At 37.8% G+C, this 27299-nt stretch overlaps 1 pseudogene across 1 annotated transcript; it reads right to left on the bottom strand.

The window, feature by feature from the left end:
* Positions 1-1622: 1622 nt before the first annotated feature.
* On the bottom strand, positions 1623-3511 carry LOC306639762 (olfactory receptor 4C6-like; annotated as a pseudogene). The gene is made up of 2 exons: positions 3272-3511; positions 1623-3110 (listed from the first exon to the last, which is right to left on the bottom strand). The product of its transcript is annotated as an olfactory receptor 4C6-like (transcript).
* Between the last annotated feature and the right edge of the window lie 23788 nt (positions 3512-27299).

The raw sequence follows: 27299 nt of genomic DNA, 5'->3' as shown, positions 1-27299 counted from the left end.
GTTGATCACGCTATTTTGGGGCACACTGCAAGAATCAGTCTCCATCCCCTTACTCCACCTGTGAGTCAGAGGAGACCATTGCCTTAGAAGGTAGAAGGTTAGTACCTGAATAAGCAGAACAGGGCTACAGAATGAGAACAGCACCTTGCCTCCTAAGACTACCCTGGCCTCCAGGCTTCACTATGATATCAAAAGATTTTCTCACTTTAACCATAGGAGAAAAGGAATTTGGGTTTTCACACAGCAAATCCTACCTATTTGAAGTGAATAAGTTTAATAGGAATGATGAGCACCAGCGACTGACAAAAATGATGAAAAGGAGATGGCCACGTGAAGATTAGTGGGATAAAAATTCCAGAGAGAGAAAGCTCTGACTCTGACACAGGAACGACTGGGACATTGTCAAGGAACTATATAAGATCAGTGAGTTGAATATAAGGATCCATTTAGAGAACAGAGAGAAGAGGGATCTCAAATGCAGGCAAGGTATTGTCAGTACATCTGTGTTCAGCCCTTCTTGAAACCCCAGAAGAAATGCAGGCTATTGTGACTGCTCTAAAGTGATCCAAAGTTAAAACATTCTTTCAGGATATGGTGTGCTATAGAAGAGTTGAGCAATGTCTTTCCATGTTCTGAAAAGGTTTTGTATTGAGCATCTATTTTTCTCTTAACTTTCAATTGTAGAGTTCACTTTGGAATATCTTCTTGAATACTTCAGAGTATTGTACAACTTCATGTTTATTTATTTTTTCCATTTTTTTAACAGCAATGAAAAAATCCACAAAAATATGATTATTTTGAATTTATGAAAACCATAAGATGGTTTTATATTATTATAATAATGTGAATATTATAAAGGATCTTAAAGTTCTTACATTTGTATTTGTATAATCTGATAGGATTAATGACTGTATAAAGATCAATAGAATAAAGAGCTTGACATTAGCTTTAGTTTTACATTTCTTATTTTATATTTGGAAGTTTTCCTGACTAGGTAATCCTGGTATCAAACTTTAATGGCTTGGATTGATGAACTCTCAATAGAATAAAAAATCAGTTGAACCTGCTAATAGAATTCTTCTCAGACTTACTCAATATGAAGTAGCTTCCAAATTGATAGACTTCCACCTCCATAAACTTGCTCTATTGGTTTCTCTGTTTACTTTATAGTTATTTAAGACTGTCTTCTTTTCCTCCTAACTATATGCATTTTGTTAGTTTTTAAATGGTTCTTGTCTTTTATAAGCATTTATCAAGTAGCTATTAAAAATCTAGTCAGGTCAGACGTGGTGGTAGATGCCTGTAATGCCAGTGGATCAGGAGGGTGAGACAGGAGGGTTGCAAGTTCAAAGTGAGCCTCGACAACTTAGTGAGGCTCTAAACAACTTAGTGAGGACCTGTCTCAAAAACAACACAATAATAAAAAAGGCTGGAGCTGTGGCTCATTGGTTTAGCATCTCTGGGTTCATTCCCTTGTGAAACACTCTCTCACACACACACACACACACACACACAAACAAACAAACAAAAACAAACAAACAACAACCAAAAAAACTAATAGGGGACCAAGAATAAACAAATGCAAAGTTCATCTCTCATGGATATCCAGCCCTGGAGCAGGGGGGCAGATGGATAGGAAATAGTGAAAGTCGACCATGGTCATACGAGGTATTTTTACTCTTGATCAGAGTTACTGATGCAGTGAAGGTGTTGGGTTAGAGAAGCAGGGCAGGAGGGAAGGCTTCTTCAACTGAACCATGGGGTTAAGCTTCTCAAGGAAGATAAGGTTTAATTTCTTAACTGAGGACAGAAATCAGAGAGAAATGACACTTGGAGGAAGATGAGGGTTCATTTTCAGCCAGAGAAGCAAAACCTTAAGGACAGGAAAGGGTTGCACAGCTATTTGAGAGAGGAGAGGGCTCACGATGTGCTTGGAGAGGTAGAGGCAGTAGCAAGATGGATCAGAGAATTCCAGGGCAGTGGGAGGAGATTCTAAGGTGATGGGGAACAAAGCAGGACATCAAGCAAGAAGGCATCACAAACTCCATGTTGCTCACATCATAAGTTACAACACAGATTTTTAAACTTTTTTAAATTTCAAAGTTCCCTGGGGAGAATGGACAGCTTAATTCTCACCCATTTCTGAAAGAACCACTAGTTCTTCTGGGAAATGTGCGGTTCTTAGCATGACAGTTAGCTGCCAAGTGAAGTCCCCTGCTTCGTCCAAAGTTTCTTCATGGCAGTTTTCACCTCTGTGTTCCATTGTGTGTAGATCAAGGGATTCAGCATGGGGGTGATGATTGAATCAGACATGGCCATTGCCTCGTCTATGGGGTAAATAGCCACAGGCCTCACATACAAGAAAATACATGGCATGAAGAACAACATGACCGCCGAGAGGTGGGAGCCACAGGTGGAGAGGGCTTTGTGCCTCCCAACAGAGCTGTAAGACTTCAGGGAGCAGAGGATGGCTACGTAGGAGGCAACTAGGGTGAGGAAGATGGCCATGCACATCGCCCCACTGTTGAGAATGACTAAGAGACCCAGAGTCCGAGTGTCCACGCAGGCAATTGTCATCACACATAAAGTGATCGATGACATTGGGGCCACAGAAGGGTATTCTATACATGAAGAGAAGCTGTATTGTTGTGTGCATGGATCCGCCCACCCAGGCTCCTCCCACCATCAGGCAGCACACTCAGTACTCATGATGATGCTGTTGTGCAGGGGCTTGCAGATGGCCACATACCGGTCACAGGCCATCACGGTGAGCAGGATGATCCCCACACCTCCAAAGAAATGCTCTGGGAAGAGCTGGGTCATGCAGCCCTCCAGGGAGATGGCAGTGCTCTCAGAGAGGGAGTCCACGATCAACTTGGGGCAATGACAGAAGAATAGGTGACATCCAGAAGGAACAGGAAGGTAAGAATAAAGTACATAGGTGACCTCAGACTCTGACTTGTAATCATGGTCTCCACAATGAGTAGACTTTCCAGCACTGTGATCACTTTCATGATTAGGAATACAGCAGAAAATATTTTCCTCAGCTCCTGGTTCTTGGTAAGACCCAAAAGGTTGAATTCTGTCACTTGTTCTGATTTCTCCTCTACCTATGTATGAGCTTTTCTTGAAAGCTTGGGCACCTACAAAAAAGCAACATATGCTTTATAGTTTGTTGCCACCTACAGCAAAGAGACCATGGGAAAGAATCAGAGGTGGACTGGGAATGAACAACTTCTTTATTTTTCTTTAGGGGTGCTTCCTTTCTTGCCTTCTTGCTTGCTTCCTTGCTTGCCTCTCTTTGCCTTGTAGACGCCTTGGTGCCAATGCCAACACCAGCTCCGCCTTTGGCGTTAATTGGAGGTGGAATGTGGGCATGCTGCCTGGGCCAGATCCCAGAACCGCCTGCTGCTGGCCTCAGCAGCTTGGGCTGTGAATCATTCATCCAGTGGTGTGCCGCCTCTGGCAGCTCAGGGGCTCTGGACGCATCCTCCACCGCTGGCCTGGGCATCCTGCTCCCTGGGCAGCCCCATGGCGGGGGGGGGGGGGGGGGGGGGGGGGGGGGGGGGGGAGGCGGGGAAGGGCTGGTAGCCACCACCGCTGCCAGCTGAAAAGTCCCCTCCACACTTGCCACCTCAAGTGCGAGGTTGCTGGGGTTTCAGCACAAGAGCAGCCAGGGCCCTGCGTGTGTAAGTGCATGGGAGGAGGCTTTGCATGCCAACAGGTGGGTGTGTCCTCCTGCCCATGTGCCCGGCCTCCTCCCCAAACCTGCAAGCATGTCTCTACAATAGTTCATGATTAGTTGACTTCCTAGTTGGTTTCTAGGACCCCAGGAACTTGTCTATTTATTATTCATTTGTTTGTCATCTAAGAATTTGACTTTTAGAAAACTGCTAAATATAGAATTTATAGATGCATACTTCATTCGTGAAAGTTTACCTCGTGTCTTTTCTGTTTTCAAATTATCCTTCCATGTTTAATTGGTTTCTCTTCCTCCTTCTTTTACCTTAAAGATTCTTATTAATAGTCGCCTACATTTTTGGCCACCTACCTCATTCCAAGCACTAGAATAATGTTATGATTAGCTTTATCTTTCAGATGAAGACGGTAACTCCAACAGAGTTTAGGAAACTTAGCCAAGGTTGCATAGCTAGTCAACAGTTCAGTCAAAATATGGACCGCATGTTCTAACTCCAGACTCAGTATGCTCCAACATCAGCGCGCTTTCTCTGTTAGAGATGGTGCAATTATCCTGTTTTTTCTTTAAAACAACCTAGTGAAATGAATTATTCTTTTGCTCTTTTTCAAAAGCATATTGTTATGGTTCACATATGAGGTGTTCCCCAAAAGTTTAAATGTTTGGTTCTGAGAGTTTTGATCTAATCAGTACATTAATTCCCTAATAGGGATTAACTGAGTTGTAACTATAGGCAGGCAGGCTGTGGAGGAGGCGGTGGTTCCTGAGGTCATGCCTTATGGTTTCTATTTTTTCTCTGGTCTGCAATGTTTCTCTCTCTCTCTCTCTCTCTCTCTCTCTCTCTCTCTCTCTCTCTCTCTCTCTCTCTCTCTCTCTCTCTCTCTCTCTCTTTCTCTCTCTCTCCCTCCCTCTCTCTTTTCTGGTGTCCATGTCCTACGCTGCTTTCTTCTGCCATGATGTTCTAGCTCTCCTTGGGCTCCAGAGAATGGAGTCAGCTATCTATGGACTGAGACTTCTAAAACTGTTAGCCCCCAAATAATCTTTTCCTCCTCTAATTGTTCGTGTTCGGTCTTTTAGTCACAGCAGCAAAAAAATCAGATTAAAACAAATATGGTATTGCTTTTGTAATTTCATATTTTACTTCTAAATTTTGAATGAGCAAGTATACCAAAAAGTGGTGATTATAGAATGCCCAACTAATCTATTGTTTAATGATGAAAATTTAACCCAAGTCCTTTCTTTTAGTTTCTTTGTCCCCTAAATATGGCAAAAGATTCCTGAACATAATTATGACAACTAAACAATTAGCTTGCAGGTTGATTTCCTTGCTGGGCACTGTGCCAGGTATGACAGGTATATTACCTCATGTAAACAGGATGATACAACAAGAGGTAGGAACGGTTATTTCTCCCATGGGAAAGAACTCCTGAAACCTTGGAAGCTATGTTATAATTTTATAACTAGTACTTTGTGGAGTCAGTGTTTTTATCACATAACTCAAATTCTTACCTATTATATTCCATTATCAGAGAAGAGAAAATCACATTGTGTGGTACTTCAGGAGGATTGCTATGACAGCCAAGATGAAGCTGCAGTGGAAACGGCTTGCCTTGCCAGGTATTTTTGTAGGAGCTTTAAAGTTAAATGTAGATTATATCACGCCCTGAATGAGGACCTGCTTGGTAATCTATGATCTACCTCAGCCCCATCTGTTACACAAAGCCCAGAGCATTCACAGGGGGCTGGAAGGCCCTGCATTACAAAAGCCTCTCCCTCTTGCCCCAAAACTAAGGCCTTTATTGCAAAATCCTTTGAGAGTTCAAGGAGCACTAGTTCAGGAGTCAGTAAATGGAAAGTGGATCATATTCTAGGCTGCCTTCTTAGTGTAATCTGTCACATGGCCAACCGGCTGGCTTCCCCAAGCCTTGCTTACCTCATCTGCAGTATAAGGATGGCCCAGTGAGGAGTAGCAGCAGGAGGGACTCTGTTCTCCTCAAACATAAACACTCAGTTTTTTTTTTTTTTTTTTTTTTTTTTTTGTTTGTTTGTTTTGTTTTTTTACAGTGATTGCTTAGGTCTCTGGGTAAGATTTCCTTAGGAGGTGGTTCATTCATGTTCACATCATACGAAGGTCAATGCTTTGAGTAATAGCCACACCTGTCTTCTTAAGGTGTGGATCTTAGAACAACTCCTTCTTGACACAGAACAAAATTCATGGCATGTGACTTCTGTTGTGTGCCCTGGTCTCCCTTATCTACCAGACTGTTTGTGCTCTGTTCTTTACCCCATTGTCAGATCCACCTGCTTCTGCCAGACTCATACCCCGTTTCTTTCCACCTATGGCTTCCTGTTCTCAGGAAATATCACTGGAACCAGACATAGAAAACCAGCTCTGTGTTCTAGTCAGGTTATGAATCAGCTTTGTCACGGTCACCTGCGCATGTCTCAGTGTCTGTGAGAAACCGTCCTTATTTAGCAGAGTCAGACTAGGTTGAGCCATGTGATGCAGAGGCCTGGTTTCTAGGAACTGCCAGGAAGTATGTGGCACTGCGTGGAAGTGTCTCCCTGTCTCCTTCTGGAATCTTCCTCCTAAGAGGATGGCTCCCCTAACTCCACCTTATTCTGTACATCACAAAAGAAGCTCCTCCCAGTCCTTACCCCCTTTGACCTGCATATTGTAAATAAAGGAGAGTTGGGAGACCCGGTTGTTGTAAAGAAAAACCAACATCCTCCTCAGGCAGTCAACAATTTCCTCCTCCACGCCAGATGCAGCAGAGAAGATTCCGACAAGTTTCTACAGCAGTGTAATTAATACACCATAGCTGTCATACTTGTATTGCCTCCTAATAATTAAGGGCAATGTGCAAAGGACATTTTCTCACTTAATTATCACAGCTTTATGAAGTATGTATCTTTATTGACTGAATTTCAAAAGCAGCAACTGAAGATGAGAGAAACTGTAACCACCTCACACTTACCAGAGTCTGGTTGCTACTTCTTTGGTAAGCAGGTCCAGTGAAACCATTAACGTGCTATATTGTCCTTTACCATGTGTATTTCTAAACTTGCCTGAGCTCAAACCAAAACAATTAACAGTACCTTGGCCTCTCAGCTGCCTCCCAGTGCATCAGTGAAGAGCTATTCTTTGAAAAGTTGGTCTGGTGAGGACAGGGATAATTATAATTAATGCTTTCCTTTTCGCCAGTCCACTTCCCTCACTTTGCCTAAACACTGGCATTGACAGTGAGCATTTTAAAAACTCGCTGGGGCTGGGGAGATAGCTCAGCTGGTAGAGTGCTCGCCTCGCAAGCACAGGGCCCTGAGTTCGATAGCCAGTACCGCAAAAAAACAAAACAAAAAAAACTGTTATTGTCTCTGTCACCCCACTGCCACCAACACTAGCAGCCTTTCTTGTGGATAGATTCATGACTGAATGAGGAAGCTATGTTTTGACACATAGGGAAATATTGAAAAAAAAGATTTCAAAACTAGAACCTTCAATCTAACTTAGTACTTAATATTGTACATGTTAAAATTTTAAGGGAAATAATGCATTTTATTTTTTTGGTCAAAAATTAGAGGTCAGTGGTATGGAAGGAGAGAGAGAAATTACTTTGTGGGCCTGTGTGAAGGAAAGAGAGAGATGGAAAGAAAAGCAGGAGAGAAAGATGTGTAAACAAAGGGGAAGAGAAAGAGGGTATGTGTGAAAGGAGGGAGAAAGAGAAAAGAAAGGTTAAAGTAAAATTGAAAAAAATGCAGAAAAGGGTCTCTCAGTAACCATTTTCATGTATGTATTATCTCTCTTCCTGCCCGTGAGAACTTTTGGAAATCAGACATTTTATTTTTCAATTTTTATTTTATTTTTCTCTCTTACAGGGGGTTTCATTTGAAAGGCAAATAGATAAAGAAAATGTCATATCAGTACATAATGGAGTCTGAGCCACAAAGAAGAATGAAATTAAGTCATTTGCTGGTAAATGAATGGAACTGGAGAGCATCATGCCAAGGGAAATAAGCCAGACTCAGAAGTTAAGAGAAGAATGTTTTCTCTCATGTATGGAAGCTACAGAGAAATGAAGAAGAGAAAAATAAAGAGGAACTCTTGACAGTAGAAGGGAGAACTGGGCAGTAGACAAAGTGCGATCAAGGGGGAAGGAGGAGGGTGAGGAAGGAGAGGAACTGCAGAATGAAATTGACCAAACTGCTAGATACATGTATGAATATGTCACCCTTCCACTTATAGGCACTGCTATAATGCATCGATCAAAATATAAATAACAAAGAAAAATCAGTAAATTAAAGATGGGGGATCAGGGAAAGGAGGTGGGAAACTACGGGGATATTACTTGTTATTAAATAGCAAATCATGTTACATGCACTTATAACTATGTCAAAATCTCTACAGTTATGCATAATTATCATGCACTAATAAGAAAAAGAAAGTAATCTGATCTAACACAAGTTTAAGCACAAATATAAACTGAAGCCCTTCGAGTTCCTTATCCAGGTAATATGTAACATTTACAGATAAAGCAAACAAGTGTTGTGTATGAAAGACTGACATACTTTTGTGTAACAGGTTTATATGTACCTAAATAAAATTAATACAAAATCAATTAAATTAATCATTTTCAGGTAATCTCTATGCTACAATTCTATGCAATGACTAAACCTACCTATTAAATACTTATATGAATAAGATGATTATTAGAGTGTAGGTTTTATAGATGTTCAAAAGTGGAGACTGTAAAATTCTGAGGTCATCTGTGATCATATCACATCCAAGTTTCATTCACATGAAGTAAACTTCTTCAAATAATCCAAGAAACAGGTGAAATTATTTCAGCTGGATTCTTCTAACTGTGAAGAAAAGATACCTAGGGAACAGGGGGGAAGTCATCTATCTATTCAATCTTGGTCAAATTCATAGAACTAGGATATTTTTACTGCTTTCCAAGAAAGGTTTGAAACAGAAGTTTTGCAACTCTCTGAGCCTAATAAGGAAATAACCTTCCTGGTCACTGAGGGATTTGCCTTCTCTCCATTTAGGAACAACTGCTAAAGTGTTAGCCAAGTAGAGCCTTCACTAATGCATTTCATCTTTGCTTTCAAATTTCTGTGGTCTATTTTCAAATGAAAGCAGAATGTCTTCATTCATCCTTCTTAGGAGGCACATCAGAGAATGCTCTCTGCTCTGGGTGCCAGACCTGGGCTGTAAGAGCATGCAGTGGCCATTGAGAAGTAGTGGCACAGCACCATTTGTCACTCTGGTTGCACCCCTTGAGACTGGTTCTACCTGAAGGAGGTGCAGATCTCTAAATCAAGCCTTCCCACCTACCTAGGTTTCTAATAGGGTATTCTTGTGGATAGGAGTATCCCTGGGGCCAAACCAACAGGCCTTTCCACAGGCCACAATCTATACCTCAGTACTAACCTTTTGTTCATTAGCTCCTTCACTGTGATCTAAACCTCAATTACATGATGGCCACAATCTTAAAGTGACTAGAATATATGAACTGGAAGGGACCTGAGTCAGATATCATGTCTATAGTCCATTTCTCTCTCTGGAGACATACTTGAGTCCGAAAGTTGCCATTTTTGTCCAGGTTTAAAATTATTTAAATCATTTTTGTGTCTGTGAATATTTATATGTACTTATGCACATGTATGTATTTTGGTTGTTAAAATAGGGGAATAAAACAATCGTTTGGTTTATTCCAGAAAGAAAAGTATGCTGATTTTTATGACCTATCCTTAGAGCCAACAGAAACAACTTGAAATATTAATAAAACTAGCATATACAACTGTGTGCCTTAGCATATGTCCTCTGCCAACTTGAAGGCAGCCATTGTCACTGTGCTTTCAGTTTATTCCTCACTAGTGTCTGCAACATGAGCTCTGTCTACCACTCACATGCTGTCACCAAGGAAACGAGTATAAGCAAACACTACAAAGTCACTGGGTCAGACAACAACCCTGGAAGTTCAATATGTAATTTAGCAGGGGTAGCTTAGCCAAGAACCAAAGCAGGAAAGACAAAGAATGAGGAAGCACATCTGCTCCAGGCCCAGGCAGACCTGGCTTCCAATCTTTATGAGGCTGAGATGAGGTTATTTATAGCGTTTAAAGATTCTAAAAGCCTCAAGTTTATGCTCTGTGAATGAGTGTAATAGGAAGGGCTATCTGCACTGTTCGTGTGAGAGTTCAGTGAGGCCATCCACTGGAAACATCAATGCACAGCCAGAACCTGTTGGGGCACAGAAACTTATAGATAACAATGTTTCCCCAAGTTCTAAGCACAAAGCACCTCCCACAGTAGCTACTAGATATGGACCAGCTTATTTTATCAATGGCAAGCCCTGGTGATTAAGTAAGGATAATCTGTAAGGTTACTGTTTTCTCATAATCCTTTGGTAAAAAAAATTTCTGCCTATGCTTTGGAAATTTCTTTGATTTTATTAGTCACAAGCCTGTCATTAAAGCCTGAAGAAAAATGTATATAAACCCAGCCTTCCCCAGAATAAAGTGGGAATGACTACACCAGAACTAGAGTCTGTGTCTTTCATTCTCCATCCATCGCCTACGCTGTCTCCCCGCGCCCCCTTACCAGTGTGGAACCCATGGACTCCTGCTAGGGCTGGACCCCGGCAGGTGTGCTGTAAATATTCACAAGCAAATCCTTTGGGGGTGCAGCTGCAGGACTGTGGCCCTTCTCATGAAAGAGTTGAAGACAAAGAAATCATGACAATAGAAACCAACAGCTCTCCACTCCACCAGATTTCATTCACATTGAATCCTGTATGCTCAACACCTATAAGTCTATCAAGAACAGGATGATCATCTCAATTTTCAGAACCTAAATCTTTCAGAGTGGGCACAGTCTTTTCTATGGATTTCTTTTTAAATTAATGATATTTCATGATCACTGGAGCCACTTAGACAAGACATAGAATTACCTATTCATGATGGGGGAAAATAAGGAGTAATACACAAATAGCTGTTTACTTCTTGAAATCTCCAGTTGAGCAAGTAGAGTGCCATATCATCTAAGAGTCTACCATTAGCTGGCTTTTCATTTTTTTTTTAATTAGTCAATGTATTATCAACTGCATATCTTTTCCAAAATGTAAGTAGGATAATGGAGGAAAACTTTTCACTGGGAACAAAATCATCAGTTTGCTTTGCCCTTTGACAGGAGGAAGTGAGGATGGGGATCCTGAAAAGCTGATGATCAGTTGAGAGTTAAATGGAAAGACAGTCATCCAGAAATGTTAGCACAGAAGATGACTTTGACACTGTGGCCTAAGGTCACCCCTAAGTCTCATTATCTCAGAACCATGTAACGTATCAATGTAACATTGTAGAAAGAAGACAGGCACTGTTCTAAAGACATGGTAATCAATTATTCTCATTCCACCTGTTTTCCTACACATGTAAAATGAGATATAAAACTAACTCATAATCCTGTTGCAAAAGTTTAGAGTCAAAAGCTTGAATATGAGAAAACACTTGCAAATCATATACCTGATAAGGAGTTAATACCAAACATAAAAGGAATGCCTATAACCTAATAGTAAATCAATAAATACCAAAGAAACATTTTAAAAATCCATAAACAACTTGAATAAAAAGTGGGCAAAGAAATTGAATAGATATTACTCCAAGGAAGACATAAGTAGCCATGTTCAATATGAATAATCATCAGGGAAATGCAAATCAAACCAATGTGATATCACTTCATACTAGTTAAAATGTCTATTATCCATAGAAAGAAGAAGAAAAATATAAACATGAAGAAGACAAAGATGAAAACAAAGAGAAGGAAAGGAAGAAGAGAAAGAAATAAGGAAAGAAAACATGTTGAGCCCTTGTGAATTGTTTTTGGGCATGCAAATTGGAATAGTCATTATGAAAAAAATATGGAGTTTTCTCAAAAATTAAAAAAATACTCCAGTAGCTCTACTTATGGGAATTTATCTATGATATTAAAATCAGTTTCAATGAGCCTTATTCATAGTAGCCAAGAACTTCAATGGACCTGAATGCCAATTGGATGAATGGATAAGGAAAATGTGGTATGGATACATTTAATGGAATATTGTTCATCCATTCAAAGGACATCCTGTCATGCTCAACATGGATGAATATCGAGTCAGTTATAAAAGCACAAATGCTTTCCAGTCCCACTTATATGAATTGTCTGAAGTAGCAAAACTCATTAAAACAGAAGGTAGTGTGGGGAATACCCCGGGTTATGGTAAGAGAGAATTGGGAAATGCTATTAAATAGACACAAAGTTTCAGTTGTTCAGTATGAAAATGCTCTAAAAATCTGTTTTACATGATTAAGTTTATAGTTATCAGTAACACACTATTCAATAAAAATTTTGTTACAAGTGTGGTTCTCATCTTATGGCTTGCATATTAAGTGCTGCCCAAAGACTTATGTATTAAAGTTTTGTTTTGTTTTTTTTTCCCCAAATACAGCAGTTTTCTGAAATAGACATTTCTATTGTCTATTAGAAAGTGATTGGATCATAAGGGCTCTGATCTCATCTGCAGATTAACATACTGAGGGATTCATAGTTGATGGAATTATTGGGAGGTGGTGGAATCTGTAGGGGATGGACCATAGTTGAAGGAAGTAGGTCACTGGGGTGTGGCCTAGAAAGGCACATCATGCACCTGGCCCCTCCCCACACCCCACTGTCTCTGTTTCCAAGCTGCCACAGGTGAGCCGCTTTCCTCTTCTCAGGCAAGCCCATCTGCCGTGATGTTCTGCCTCACCTCAGGTCCAGGGCAATGAGGTTAGTCAACCATGGGCTGAAACTTCTGAAACCATGAGCTAGAATGAATCTTTCCTCTTTCAAGTTATGTTCATCAAGACAGTGATGAAAGCTGTCAAGCTCATCTAACATTATGCATTGAAAGAAAGAGAGAGTTCAAAGGTTTGTAAAATACATTTGGAAGCCTGGCTCATGGGAGCATTGAATGAAATTTTGTTCATCCCCTGCTTTAAGGATCCACATGAGATCACATTTCTTAATGGAATGTGCAGTTTTATCCTGTGTTATTCCAAACAGAGCTGTATGCTTCTTAATATGCATTGTTTATTTTCTCCCTTTGGAATGATTTCCTTGTAAAGTACCAGATGTCTTGGATGACCATTGCATCCTTGAGGAGTTCTGTATCATAAGCAAAAAGAGAGACTTGATTCCTTAAGTAAATTCATGAACTAGAAACTTTTATCCTGAGATTGTCAAAATTACTTATGTGACCTCCTTGTGTCCTATCATTTCCAGATTTGCTGTTTTGTGTGTGTGTGTATGTGTGTGTATCTCTGTTGTAATTATTTCAGCACCTTCCTCATTGAGTTATTGTCATTTCTGTCAGACCTACATTCATTAATATTTTTTGTTAAACTTACTTATGTTTTGAGTTGAATAAAATTTTTCCAATTATTCTCCAAAGCTGACACTTGCCTTTGGTTGGTTGTATCCCATACTCCCTAGCAGGGAGTGACACTCACCATGATAAGAAATCTTTTATTCCATCCATTTCTATTATAATTAAATATTTATAATTAATTTATTTAAAATGTAAACATTTAAAATAAATAAAATATTTACACTTATTATATATTTATATTTGTTTTATATACATATGTTCATATTTATTAATTTTTATTGAAAAATAAAAATTTTATGTAACTTTGAACAACATGCTGTTTTGAAATATGATCATATTGGGAATTGACTACACTGAATTTAATGATTAGGGTGTGTGTTACCTCATATTCTTATTTTGGTTGCATCTAATTTTCAGCAACAATTGCAACTATTGTCAGTTTTGAATTGTTCAATTGTTGCTTATAACATTCTTCAGGATTTATAATTTCTAAAAATAAATGGAACTGCTCTAAAACTAATCAGTACAGCTGTTTTTAAGCCTGCAGTTACCCAGCAGTGGGAAGGCCATTAGTTGATCTTCCAGAGATTCAAAAGAGGTTGAGAGACACATGGAGGTTTTGGGAAAATTAGAATATTTAACAGAAAATATAAAGTTCAGGGAATCTTTACATGTTCCATTCTGAAGTGTCTATTTTTAATTTCCCTGAGGGACCATTATTGTTAGAAGACACAGAGTTTGGAGTGCTGTGACAACTTTGTCAAGATTTTCCAACAAGTTGGTCAAATTATCGTTTCATGACTAAAAATACAATTGCACTTGGATTAGCTGAAGTTAGGGAGATTTACATACCAAATAAAGTTGTTTATCAACACGCAGAATATTGGAGTCTGAAGTTAAGAACTGGAATGCTTCATCTACTCCTTAGGCTGTGGGAACTTGGGCATAAGCAACACAGTTTATAGGCAGCAGGGCTCTGTAGTAATAGGCAGGGAGACTATGTGAGTCCAGATGCTGGTGGATAGATGGGTGGTATGTGTTTTGGAAGTTCTTGCAGTGCACACCTGCAATCCCAGTGGCTCAGGAGGCTGAGGGCAACAGGATTGCAAGTTCAAAGCCTGTCTCAGGATCTTTACCAGACCTTGTCTCAAAATTTAAGAAAAACAAACAAACAACAAAAGGGAAAGTGATGCGGCTCAATAGATAAGCACCCCTGGGTTGAGACCCTGGTATAAAGGAAAGGAAAGGAAAGGAAGGAAGGAAGGAAGGAAGGAAGGAAGGAAGGAAGGAAGGAAGGAAGGGAGGGAGGGAGGGAGGGAGGGAGGGAGGGAGGGAGGGAGGGAGGGAGAGAGAGAAAAGAAAAGAAAAAAAGAAAAAGAAAGAGAAAGAAAAAAAAGAAAGAAAGAAAGTTAATTCTGTTCTCATTGTTCAAGAATCTCTATGATTTAGAAAGTGAAGTCATCAACTGAGCTTGAAGAAAAAGGCAGGCACTATTGAAGCGTAAAAGGTAGAACCAATGACGTAAAACAGTCCTTTCAGACTGGACCAAGGGTATGATCATGCTTTAGCAGCTTTAAGAGCTCATGGGAGACTCGGGTCATGATTCTAATGTGAGACCAGTTATTGGTCCCAAAGTAGTGCTCACAGAATTAAACTCAACTTTTTCAAAAACGCACACAATCTATTATCATTTTCTGAAACCGGGCAAATCGGTAAAATCCTTGAATAAATTTGAAGCTGAGAGTTGGCTTCGTATCTGACTTGAGCGCCACCTAGCGGGAATCACGTAAGGGCTAAATTAACCAAAAGGCTAGTAAAACTTCAGAAATTAACAGGGTTATTCTGATCTGATCAGGGATTAGAGGGCATGGTTTTTTCCATTTCCTATTTAGGAAATTATGTTGAAGCACTTATTATATCATATTCTTAATTTATTTATCCACAAACATGATAAATTTCTACTTTAAAAGATGTATTGGCAACTTTGTCAATAGCAAAGCTCCATTTCTCCTTTCGGTTAAGAGTCTGTCTGTTTTTCTCTAAAAAGTCTGAACAGTGTTTGGCTGCAGCTGAGAGTAAGTGGACTTTCTTGCACCTTTTCTAATTATTTTAAATCTGGAAGCAACCTAGTACCAGAGCAGCTGATGCTGCCCTGGGAACACTAAGGAACATCTGCTTCTGATTTTATCCTATGTATTTGTTTTCCAATCTTCCTATAATTAACAAAATTCCTCCACTGTTTTGTAGCTATCACTATAAATATGGTTCCAATCAGTTTTCACTGAAGAGATTGCTAGAGACACCTTCCTCACATGCTTTCATTTTCTCCCAGAACATTACAATTCCAGGATCTCTGGCCAACCCATTAACTTCTGCTTACCCCAGGATTCTAATCTCACAGGTTTCTAATCTCAGAGAACAGGCAGTTACCTAAGCAAATGAAGATCTGTCAAAGCAGAATTATTTAGTGTGAAGCTTTCCTTAAAACTGACTTTTTCCCCTTTAAGGTAAGGATGGTTTTGAAAAATTGATGCTCATTCTCATAGTTCATGAGGTTTTAAAAATGATAAATACCTCATAATCTCATGTGTATGTGGAATCAAAAAAGTTGAACTCATAGTGTAAGGCCCCCCAAAAAGGAAACCCCAACTCTGTCCCATGGATGGATGGCAACCCCAATCAACCGCAGGAGGCGTCACTTGATGCAAACCGCAAGAGGTGTTTATTCCAGCGCGCTGGGACCCAACTCCAGGAGTCGAGTCCCTAGCAGAAAATCTTGTAGGTTTATAAAGGCAGAAACCACACATCGGGAGGGGTCACACATGAAAGGGGGAAAAGGGGGAACAAAGCTGCCAGGAAATTTGAAAGGGGGTCTGGGTTTGCTGACAACATGTTTCACAATGTTTTACAACAGGCTGTAGATTCTGGTCAATAGTTTCTGGTAATCCTACTGTTTGAGCACTATCTGGCTATCAGGCTCAATTTACTCTTTTACTCTCTGTTTGGGGCTGTTTCCTGGAACAGCTTTAAGGGCTTTGTTCCCATTACTGGGAGGGAAACCTTAGGGAGTTGAGATAAAACAGACAGCTTAAAAAAATGTCCATTCTTTCAATAGAACAGAATAGGGTGTGGGTTCCAGAGTCTGACGGGGTTGAGAGTGTACTGGAAACCTGAAGATACTGAGTAAAGGATACCAAGTGTTAATTCAACTGTAGGAACAAGTTCTGGGGATCCATCGCATAGTGTGATGAGCTAAATAATGTGTTTCAAAATGATAAAAAATTAATTTTAAATGGTCTCACTGCACAGAAACTACAGGGTAAGGTAAGGGCCTGGGTATATTAATTGTGGAATTTGATCATTGCACAATGTATGAAAGCAAGGAAACCCTGCATTGCACTCAATAAATCCTACAATTTGTGGTTTTCAATTGAAAATAAAAACTTAAAACTATAATAGGCTCAATTTTTAACCCTTGATTGGAACTATATCAAAAGGGATGATATACCTAGTTTTCTGTATCTAGTGGATATTAAAATTTGGATATTTAGCTGGGCACTGTGGGGCACACGTACAATCCCAGCTACGTGGGCGGTTCAGAAAGGAGAGTCGGAAGTTCAAGGTTAGTCTGGCAACTTTTCAAGATCTTGTTTCACTAATAAAAATATAAAGAAGGGCTGGGTATGTTGCTTGGTGTTAGAGTGCCCATGGGTTCAATCCCCAGTACTGCGATTACTTAAACATTTGCATTTAATATTTGGTATATGGTTGGAAGAATATTTGGATAGAAATTCCTGCATTTTGTGAGTTTTCCAGCTTGCATCTCTAAACTTTTCAAAATTACTTTCCCCGCAAACCAGCTCCAAACACTTCTGAATCCCATGGTTAGGTTAGTAACCGCAATCATCTCACTTCTCAGTACTCATTTCTGATGTAGTCAGCTTATTTGTTCCTGTGACACAAAGGACTGACAAGAACAATGTAGAGGAAGAAAAGATTATTTGGGACTCATGGTTTCAGAGATATCTGTACTTAGAATGCTGACTTCATAGTTCTGGGACTCAGGCTAGGCAGAACATCCTGGTGGACACATGTGGTGGAGGAAAGCTGCTCTGGGCATGTCAGTCAGGACCAGACAGAAGTCCACTCACCAGGGACAAAATATAAACCTCAAAGCTACCAGCCTCCCCCTACCTTCCTTCACTGTTAATTCATATCAGTGGATTAATCTGCTGATTAACTCTCACAATCTAATCATTTCACTGAACATTCTTGTATTGTTTGACATGAGTTTTTAAGGGATGCATCATATTTAAACCATAATAGATAGTGATCAGTTAAAAAATCAGAATATTCACTATGCCATCTCACATTGTCAGAAAGAAAAAAATACTCAAAGGATTCACAACAGCACGCATGATAAATTATGCTTTTAAACATAATTCAGAAATAATTCAAAATTGATAATAATACGTTTAGAAAATCAAGTTAATGAAGGTCTTTGATAAATCAATTCCAGATAACCAAAAATGTCACATTGACAGGTGAAGTAGAAGCAAAAGTGACCAAGTATACAATGAATGGCATTTGCTTCTATACCAAGAACCCATAGGTCCTGAGGATAAATTATATAAAATTTTTGTCAAAGCTTGTATCAAAACAACCAAGAATAAACTCATAACAAATGACTCCAAATCCAACCGAAGTCCATTCTGAGTGTAATTTCATTATGAGTTCCTCTAACCTAGTGATGGAAGCTCTATTCCCATGTTCCCAGAGGCCTGGGACCTGGAACATCTGCCTCACAGAGCTGATTCCAGACATTACAGTAAGGGGTTAACTTGACCATATACTCATCTCAGTGGCTCTCTATGCACTAAACAGTATTGTCTGGTGTTATGCAGCAAGAATAGAAATTCAGACAATCATTGGCTCTTCAATATCATAACCATAGTTGAAAATCTTAAGTCAATATGTGGTAGAGCATGCTGTGCTGAGAATTAATCAAGAGATAATATCCTGGAAATATTTATGGGTACTGAAACTAGTACCCAGAGCATTTCTGTACCCATGAGTAAAATGCTTGTTTTATTTCTTTTTCCAAATACTTTATTTTCTTTTTTATTTAATTTTTAAGAGTTCAATTTATTCATTCATTTATTTTTAAGTTGATCTGGTATCCTTCTTCCATATTCTGCTTAATCCTCTTACTGTGTCTTGCCCTCTCCTGGAAATATTTTCTCAACATCTCTGGAGAAATTTACCTAGATCCTTTATCAATGGTCACTATTTTCTACAGATATCCAATAAAACCCCACAAACCAACAGAAAATAAAAATATTATTAAAAGATGAATTTCATATACTTTAATGGATCATACATGTATGCGCTTTAAAATCTTACAGAACTATGCCATAAAGATTGGAAAGTTGTATTATTTTCTAGTAAAAGGAAAAAGCAGGATTTCATTCTATAGTAATAAAGTCTGAGATTAAAAATAAAAAGTAAAAGGGAATTACTTGCACGGTTTCATTTTGCTGTGTGATCCTAAACATTCTATTCCTGACTGATTTAGGGTTATTAGTAGCTGGAACTATCAGGTCTGTGTTTAATTTTTGGAAAAAAATAGTATTATAATTATTGATATTATAAGCATATAAATCTGGTCGATGTTTGATATTCAAGATAAAACCAAAGTGGAAAAAGGAAACAAATAAGGAAATAATTTATTCAAGTTACATTTGAAATGTTCAGCAACAAGTAAGAATGAATAATCAGGTATTGACAATGAATCTGATTATTTTGACTAACAGTAACAGAACCATACACATTTGACATGACAATAGCCTATGCCATCCTAGACCTAAGGGAAGAGATGTCAGAAATGACACACTTGTGGGTGGTTTTCCCATTCTGAATTTCAAAGTGTGAAGTCTAAATTAATAAATGATTTTGACTGAACGTCAAGAACAAGTAGAACTTCAGACAGTCTAAAATAAAAGGCAGTATTTACAAGATATTAACATTTGAGAAACAAGTGTCTACACAGTACAAAGGCCCTGTATGTGAACAGTGGACATTCCCAGGGACAGACGGCTTGAGAGAGGATGGAGCAGTGCTCATGCTGTGAGAGAGATGGGGATAACAGTTATCTCAGGAGAGGGACTTGCAGAGGCAGAAAATTGACATGAACTTATGGACAGGGAGAAAGGAAAGAGGTCCTAGTGACAGTTCTTGACTGGGCAGAACACTGAAGGCAGAAACACCACGCAAGGTCACTGATGTAATGACTTCAGAGAACCTTCTACTAAGGTAAGGGAATTGGGGTCAGTTAGCTGGAGACATTTTTCAGTAGTTCAATAGTATGATTCAGCTTCAAAGCTTCTTGCCAAGAAACCATTAACTGCCGGAATTTATCACTGGAGATTGTATAAACAACAGTGCCTGTTAGCGTGGAAATGGTTTGGCAGCAAACTTTCTAAATAATTAAACATTGCATCAGCCTTGGAGACCAAGAGACCATGTTGGAAGAAGCTACTGACCTCAGCTTGCCATATTCCTTAGGGAATGCTCTTTTCCCTTCCTCACTTCAGCATCCAGAGCAGGGGCTAGAGTTCTAAGGACCTGTAAGTAGGGCTGAGCTAAAGAACACATCATTATCATTGGGGCAGCTCATGATCCCAAGAAATGACACCCTGAAGAAACAGTTGGCATGTAAAACCTCTATCAAACTTCTAACAAATCACAATGGATTTTTAAATAGGATGAAAGATTTGAAGCAGATTCATTTCACAGGCTATCAATCCCAGAGGGGATGCCTACTGAATGGCAGGTAGCAGGTGTCATCACTATGCCAACCACCAGGAACAGGAGTTCAAATGCACCAGCCTACTATTTCTCTGACTGCAGTTTCTACCAATTATCTGGTTCTGGGGAGACAGAATACCCACAAAAGAAGTTAACTAAGGAGACTTCACTAATCCCAGATGCCAACAAGGGGCAGTAAAATCCCAGGATTCACAGCAAGCTGCTTGTAAAGGCTCAGAAAAGCTGCTCTAAGCAGTTGTAATCTCACCTGTGTCTCCTGTTGAACTACAGCTGAGGAATCTCCAAAGCAGTCTTCTCTAGGTATTATACAACAGAAGACATTTTTCTAGCAGGACAGAAATATTCAGAAATATTATCAGATATCAAAAACAAACAGACCAAAAAAAAAAAAAAAAAAAAAAAAGGAACAAAGCCAAGGTAATCTAGATATGAATCCTCAGCTCAAGATGTTACATGTCGGCACATTTCAGTTATTCTGAGAACTGCAAGCAAGAAGTGTGCTTTGGAGGGTGAGGGATGCTGGGTTGTCCAAGGCCTCCCCAGAGATGATGCTGTAAATGTAAATCTCTTTTATTAGTAGCTTTTTTTGAGCTCTTCACTTTAAGGAATTCCTCATAGGATAACATAATTGTAGACAGAGTCTGCCATTAAATCCTTTTGGGTTTATTTGGGACTGCAGGTTCTGGAAGTTTATTTATTTATTGAGCTAAGAAAAGGTGATATATCTCATTATAATCTTCCAAACAGGAGATCTTGTTTTACATAGGTAGATGTTTAGTCCAGGTTATATTCTAAAATAAAAGGAACTGTAAGTTTTAGTAAAATATTGTGAGATTTTTCATTATTATGTCTCTGCTAACTTCTGTAAGTCATCTATAATGTAGTTATGTAAGCATAGATGAATTTTTTTTATAAATCTATTTCTCATCAATAGAAGCATACATATATCATATTTAATTTTCTTGGTCACATATTTTTATAATATTTAATAAATAATAGGAACTCTTTATGACTTAAAGAACATATTTTCCTTTCTCAGGATATCAGTGTATTTTAGTGTTCAAGACACTCTATTCCACATATGATATAATAAAGTGACTAAGAACTGATATTTTGAAATTAACCATGAAAAATATGTCAGGTTATTTTGTGGATGACACAGTTTTCTGTGGATAACACATTTTTCTACTTTCTAGTTAAAACAATGAATAGGGAAAATAGAACTTGTTTTTATGTAATTCTACTCTCTGTGTGGAAATTCAGTTCACAAATATTCCAGCTCTCTTCTTTTTTGGTGCATAAGATAGATTGTATTTCCTGGATCTCTGGTGGATATACATTATTTTATAAAATCAAATATTTAAGTAATCTGCAACCCATTAATTGCCCTTCCAGAACATATATTCAAAATTGTCCAAAATATACAGTTCATCAGTCAAGTGTTCATTGACAGAACCAGAAATACACACATTTTGATATAATAACATAATGCAATACAAAATGGCAATTAGAGAAGTGAAAATGAATCCAAAACTATACTAAAAAAATAAATTTAAGCAACTTGTTTTTTTAATAAAAATAAAATTACTAAAAGTGTGTATATAGTATGCTAAATTATTTAAAATCCAAAAACATGTAAAACTAAAAATAAATATATATATGGCAAATATATTGTTGTTCTAAGTATCAAGATAATTATACATTTTAAAACTCATGATGTTGATCACTTTTAAGATGAGACAGTGGGCAAAATAGGGAAGATATAAAAACAGGAGTAAATATTGGCAATATTTTAGTTCTTGGTATGGATAGGTTTGATTTTTATTTCATTTTAATAAATGTATAAAGCAATAATATTGTCTATTTTTTAAAATGATCAAATGATTTGTAAATAGATTAATTCTACTTTTGAAATTGTATTATAGGAGCTGGTTTCTTCTGCTCTTTTCCAAGTTGGCTTCCTTCTCTTTGACTCTCCATTTATGGTGAGATTGACAGCAGCACTGGCCTTGAACTTTCAGGAATTCTAATAGGAAAAAATGTGGTGTTTTCAGGGATGTAGAGAAAAGTGTTGCCTTTGCACTTGCTTGCCAACAGATACCTGAGCCAATCATTAAAATCTGAGGAACATGTTTTCTGATCAAACAGGTATGAGTCATGTTTTCACACTTGGGAAATTACTGTGCCCAGATCTTATGAACCAAAACATGAAAAAGACGTGGTTACTTGAAGGAAAATCAGGATTCGGTTACTCAAAGATGACAGACTCAGGTCAGATGTGATCAGAGCCTACTAAGACAGTTTTCACAATCTGGGTTTTGTACCCTATGACACAGACTAGACACATTTGCAGAAGTGTATATGTATTGTGCATAAAATGGCAAATGTCCACCAAAGATTGAATAATGCCTTTATTGATACTGTTTTCCACATTATATCAGGAAAATGATTGCAGCCTGCTCTGGACAGCCTGGTCTCTACAGTGTTTCATCTGCTATCTCCTTGTGCTGTTGACTATAAGTGTTAAATCACAGATGGAAAGAAAATTTGGAGAAGTATTTGGAGTGTCCCAGCACCTGACTTCACCTTTATGTGCTGTTCTTCTAAATGATCTGTTTAATATTAATTCAACATCTTCTACTTATTTCATGTAGCATCACAGAGGTAATTCATCAGAAAAAAAATTATAAAATATTACTCAAGATTTCTTTCAATGTGTTTTGTTTACTCATTCACTTAACTGATGAAGTGCATACTATATATTTGCAAGCACGCGTGTATATATACACACAAACACACACACATACACACATATACCACATACTCACTTTATTTTCAGTGTCAATAGAACCCAGGGACTCACCCACGCTAGGCAATTGTTCTACCACAGAGTTATAATCTAGCCCTATTTTTTTGTTATTTTTAACAGTGGTAGTTATGGTGAAGAATAAAAATCATGAGTCTTACCTTCAATAAGCATTTGGAGTGTATAGAACTTTATAAGATTCTGAGAAAAAGAAATAAGAATTGTTTGCTCATTTCTAGTCTTATGCAAAAAAAAAAATTATTAGTCATTGATCATCTCAATCAATATTTTTATGTGACTGGGCTTTAGATACCAGAACTTATGATTGTAAGGAAAAAGGTAGAACTGGGAATTTAAATGGAGGAAATCAAATTCTAAAAAATGAATTGAAAATATTGTTTTAAAAGCTAAAACACCACCAGAAACAAAACACAAAATATTGCAAGGGCTCTAAGGAGCTAGAGTAGTGTGTTTCCTAATGCAGGGAAAGGTAATTAGGGCAGTCATTTCTTGGTAACCCAATGTTTCTGTACCAGTGACACTATCCATTCTTCTTCCTGTGCTCTTCACCTTCTCCACCATCCATTTATACTTTTCTTCTTTTTTCCTGGAACTACCATGTGCCTGAGGAAACTGACACCTTCTCATCCTTGTTTCCACCCAGTTACTATGTATAAGGAAGGTTGTCTTGATATTCTCATAGGCTAAATAAACAAACCAAAAGTTAAATGTATCACCTCTAGGATATTTAATACAGGAAGAGAATCTTTAGGGAATAGTGCTAAGGTGATAATATTACTCATTCTTATGTGTTAAAATATTCCCTCTGGAAGTTGGATAGCTTTTGTTTATGATCCTTTGGGAAAGTTGCTATAAAAAGGAGATGAACAGATAAGGCAAATACAGAGTCCTCTAACAAGTACGGGAGAGGCTATTCCCATGTTTGTGGCTCACAGATGAATCATTGCATGTTAATCCAATGTATTTTAAATAATAGATTTCTTGTGAATAAGCTACTCCTATATCCTCTGGAAAAGAAACAGAAAAAAAAAACACGTTTTAAAGATTTATTGTTGTTATAGACAATTGAGTGAAATTTAATATTTGAAGTAAAGCAAACTTTTGAATTAAACAAACACTTAGTGAGCCCGGATATGTGAAAAACTGCCCTTGTTATATGGGAAGGGGAAAGTTTCTCTCTTTACGTTTTTCACCCTTACTTGAGATGGCAGACTTTGGAAAAATTTCAAAACTTCATGTAAGTTGGATGAGAAGGTAAGTTTCACTGAGAGCTATGGAACCAGAAACTTGGATTGTGTCTAAAAATAGAGAAAAGGCTCACAGAGAATAGTGACCTTGTCAAAACTTCTGGAGAATGTTCACTTTTATATCTCCAAGTGACATATATGAGTAGAATAATACCTATTACAGTATAGAATTACTAATTTATACATGTCTCTAAAATAAGAATGTAATTCGTAATTGATGTACTCCTGAGATTTAGTTTAAGAAGCTGAATAATTATTTTTCAGATAAAATTTAGATCAAATATGACAATGAGGAAACTAAAAAATGCATTGTGACATATAATAAAGATGAAAGATAACATGGGTAGGGGTGTTACTGAAAATATTTTGGGTATAAGTCTTCTCTTTCACTAAATATCTGTAAATATCCAATCTTATTTTTCATGAAATATCTGTCCATTTGTGTCCTTAGTGTTCCACAATGTTCCTTCTTTCTGTCAAGGAAGATTCACAAAGAATAATGGTGAAATATTTATTTCATGACCTTGGGGAAACAGGATATAGAAAGGAAAGTTAGTGAATATGGAATTTTATGACAACCTTTTGGTTTCCTGGCTGTTTCCCAGGGCATCTCTGATGGACAACAGGCTCAATTGCATACAGTGAGAAGCTCAAGGAGGGTCAATTATATCATACTTCAAGGGTTTCAGGGTAAAGGAATTGGGACTGCCAGTTAATAGTCCCAGGAATCAGTAACTTCTATAAAGAAAGTGAGAGGGATTCTTCCAAAGATAGAAGTCTAGTGTAATTGGCTTGGGAATGGGTGGATCCTTTAAGAGAGAATCTTTATGGAAAGCATCATTTCTTGCTTAGGAAACCTAGAAGCATTGCAGAAGCTCTGACACTCTATCCCACTCTCATCTAGTCCCCACCTTTTCTTGCTTACTTTTCTTTCAGCTCTTCTCCATTAGCTACAACTCCAGCATGTTGTGTTTTTACTATTGCTTTGACCAATGCAGTCGTCCTAAAGCTGCCTCATCTTGTTTTAAATGTTGAGGTGTATGTGGTAGTTACTAGAAGATGTGCTACGATATTGGGGCTCTCTTGTCTTCAGTCATTGTTATCTATTTTTCTGTTTGATTCCTTTGGAAATCTGATAAAAGGTGTTAACACACCTCTGGAAAAAAAGACGCACACACACACACACATACACACACGTCATAGACATAATCATGGGTTAGTAACTAGAATATACAAAAATGTCAAGATTCTTCTTGTATCCCTTAAAGGCCAAGGATTCATGTTTTTCTTCAAGAAATGCTTAAGAGGATCATATACATGGGGGCAGACTTCCAGTGTCTTTGGTGCAGCATGGTGCTAAGGAAGATCACACATAATGTATTCCAGGCCATGGAGCTAATGCCCAATTCATATGAAATGAATCTCACTATAAATAAATAACAGATCAATAAGAGTAGAGAAGGGAACATGGGAGTTGGAGGAAAAGAGGGTGCATTAGTCATGGTTCTCTAGAGGAACAGAATCAATAGGAAGTACAATTATGAAAAAGGGATTTATTAGATTGGCTTACACCACCAGAAGCTGGATAGTCCACAATGACTGTCTGCAGGATGGAGAGCTGGAAGACCCAGTAGTTGCACAGTTCAAGAGGTGGAAGCTCCAGAACAAGAGGGATCAACAGTGCTACCCTAGTCTGAGACCATTGTTTCTGGAAAATACCTGGAGAATCATTGGCAGAGGCTGCTTTGGAAGAGTGAGGAAGCAAGAGTCGGATATCCTCAGACATTTGAAGAAGCAGTCAAGAACCTGTTCAAGAAGAGTAAAGTTTGCATATGCATCTGCCTCCTTAGTATTCCAACTCTTATTCCATCCAAGCTACCACCCTATGAGGTGGTGCTGTCCATGCCTAGAGAGGATCTTCACTTCAGTTCACTATCCCACCTTCCAATCGTCCTTAGACTTGCCCTCACTGACACACCCAGAAGCCTCTTAATCATTGGCATCTCTTAATCCAATTGAGTTGACAATTCAGATTAACTATTACAGAGGGGATGGGGAAATACTGGGAACTGAATTAGAAAAAACTTATTTTCCATGCTTTTATAATAGTATCATAGTATATTCCATTATCTTATATAATAAAAAAGAACCAATTAAAATTAAAATTAAAAAAGTATCATGATAGCTAAAAAAAAATCAATATCAGTTTTGTTTTTGTTTTGTTTTTTTGGGTTCTATTCCTGATTTTATAAATAAAGAACACAGTAGTCACTTTATTATATATGATAGATAAAAGACCTCAGCAAATTAATTGTGACTAGTACCAAAATAAGAAGATAAATGCTACTTCATTTTAAGAGATAATGAACAATGATTCATTTTTAAAAACTAGCTTACTTACTAAACTACTGCATTGTTTAAAGCATTGGGTTTGGTTCTATGAAGACTAAAAGTCTTAGAATTCACAGTTTTCCAAGATTCTAATCCAGGGAGGAAAAGTAGAAGTACACAAAAAATTGCATGTCAGCATAGTGAGTAAAATTATAAGATAAACCCTGAAGAAAGGCTTTAGAGAGCAACAGATCAATATGATTTTATTATTGTGTCAAATACTAGTAAAAGGCCACCTATTGGAGTTTTCTTGGAAGCTGGGTCCTGAAGTTTTGAGACAGCCAAAATAACTGGAAATGGAAAATCATTCAAGGAAGGAAAGAGACCAATGATTAAACATTTTAATAAAGACCCATAATTCACAATATATTAGAAATTGGCATCAGATTATTAATTTATCTTAAAACATGGATCAAATATATAAAGAAATATCCTTGTTGTAAACATGGACAATTTAATAGGATTAATAACAAACCAAAATTATATAGTTAAAGGAATGGCTAAATGCATTAACTATTGAAGGGGAAGATCCTTTGATATTTTCTGGCCTCTGACGACTACCACTTATTTAAGTACAATTACTTCTTGATAGATGGTTCTTATAAATCAATAAAAGAGAATGATCTTATTTCATTATTTAGTTGTCAACACTCATTTTCCTTGTAGTTTAAGAATCTTTTTTCTTTTTCTTTTTTTTTTTAATTTATTTTTATTGTAAACAAATGAGATACATGTTGTTTCAGTTTGTATATGGAGTAACAGCATACCATTTGCTGGAGGGACTGTATAGAGGGAAAAGAGAGGTGGGAGGGGTGCTGGGGAAGGGAAAAAATAACAGAATGAATCAAACATCATTACTCTATGTAAATATATGAATATGCAAATGGTATGCAGTTTAAGAA

This window comes from Sciurus vulgaris (assembly GCF_902686455.1).
Source record: "Sciurus vulgaris genome assembly, chromosome: 11".
Classification (NCBI taxonomy): domain Eukaryota; kingdom Metazoa; phylum Chordata; class Mammalia; order Rodentia; family Sciuridae; genus Sciurus; species Sciurus vulgaris.
The sequence above is the reverse complement of the archived record's forward strand: the minus strand, read 5'-3'. Positions and strand labels throughout refer to the sequence as shown.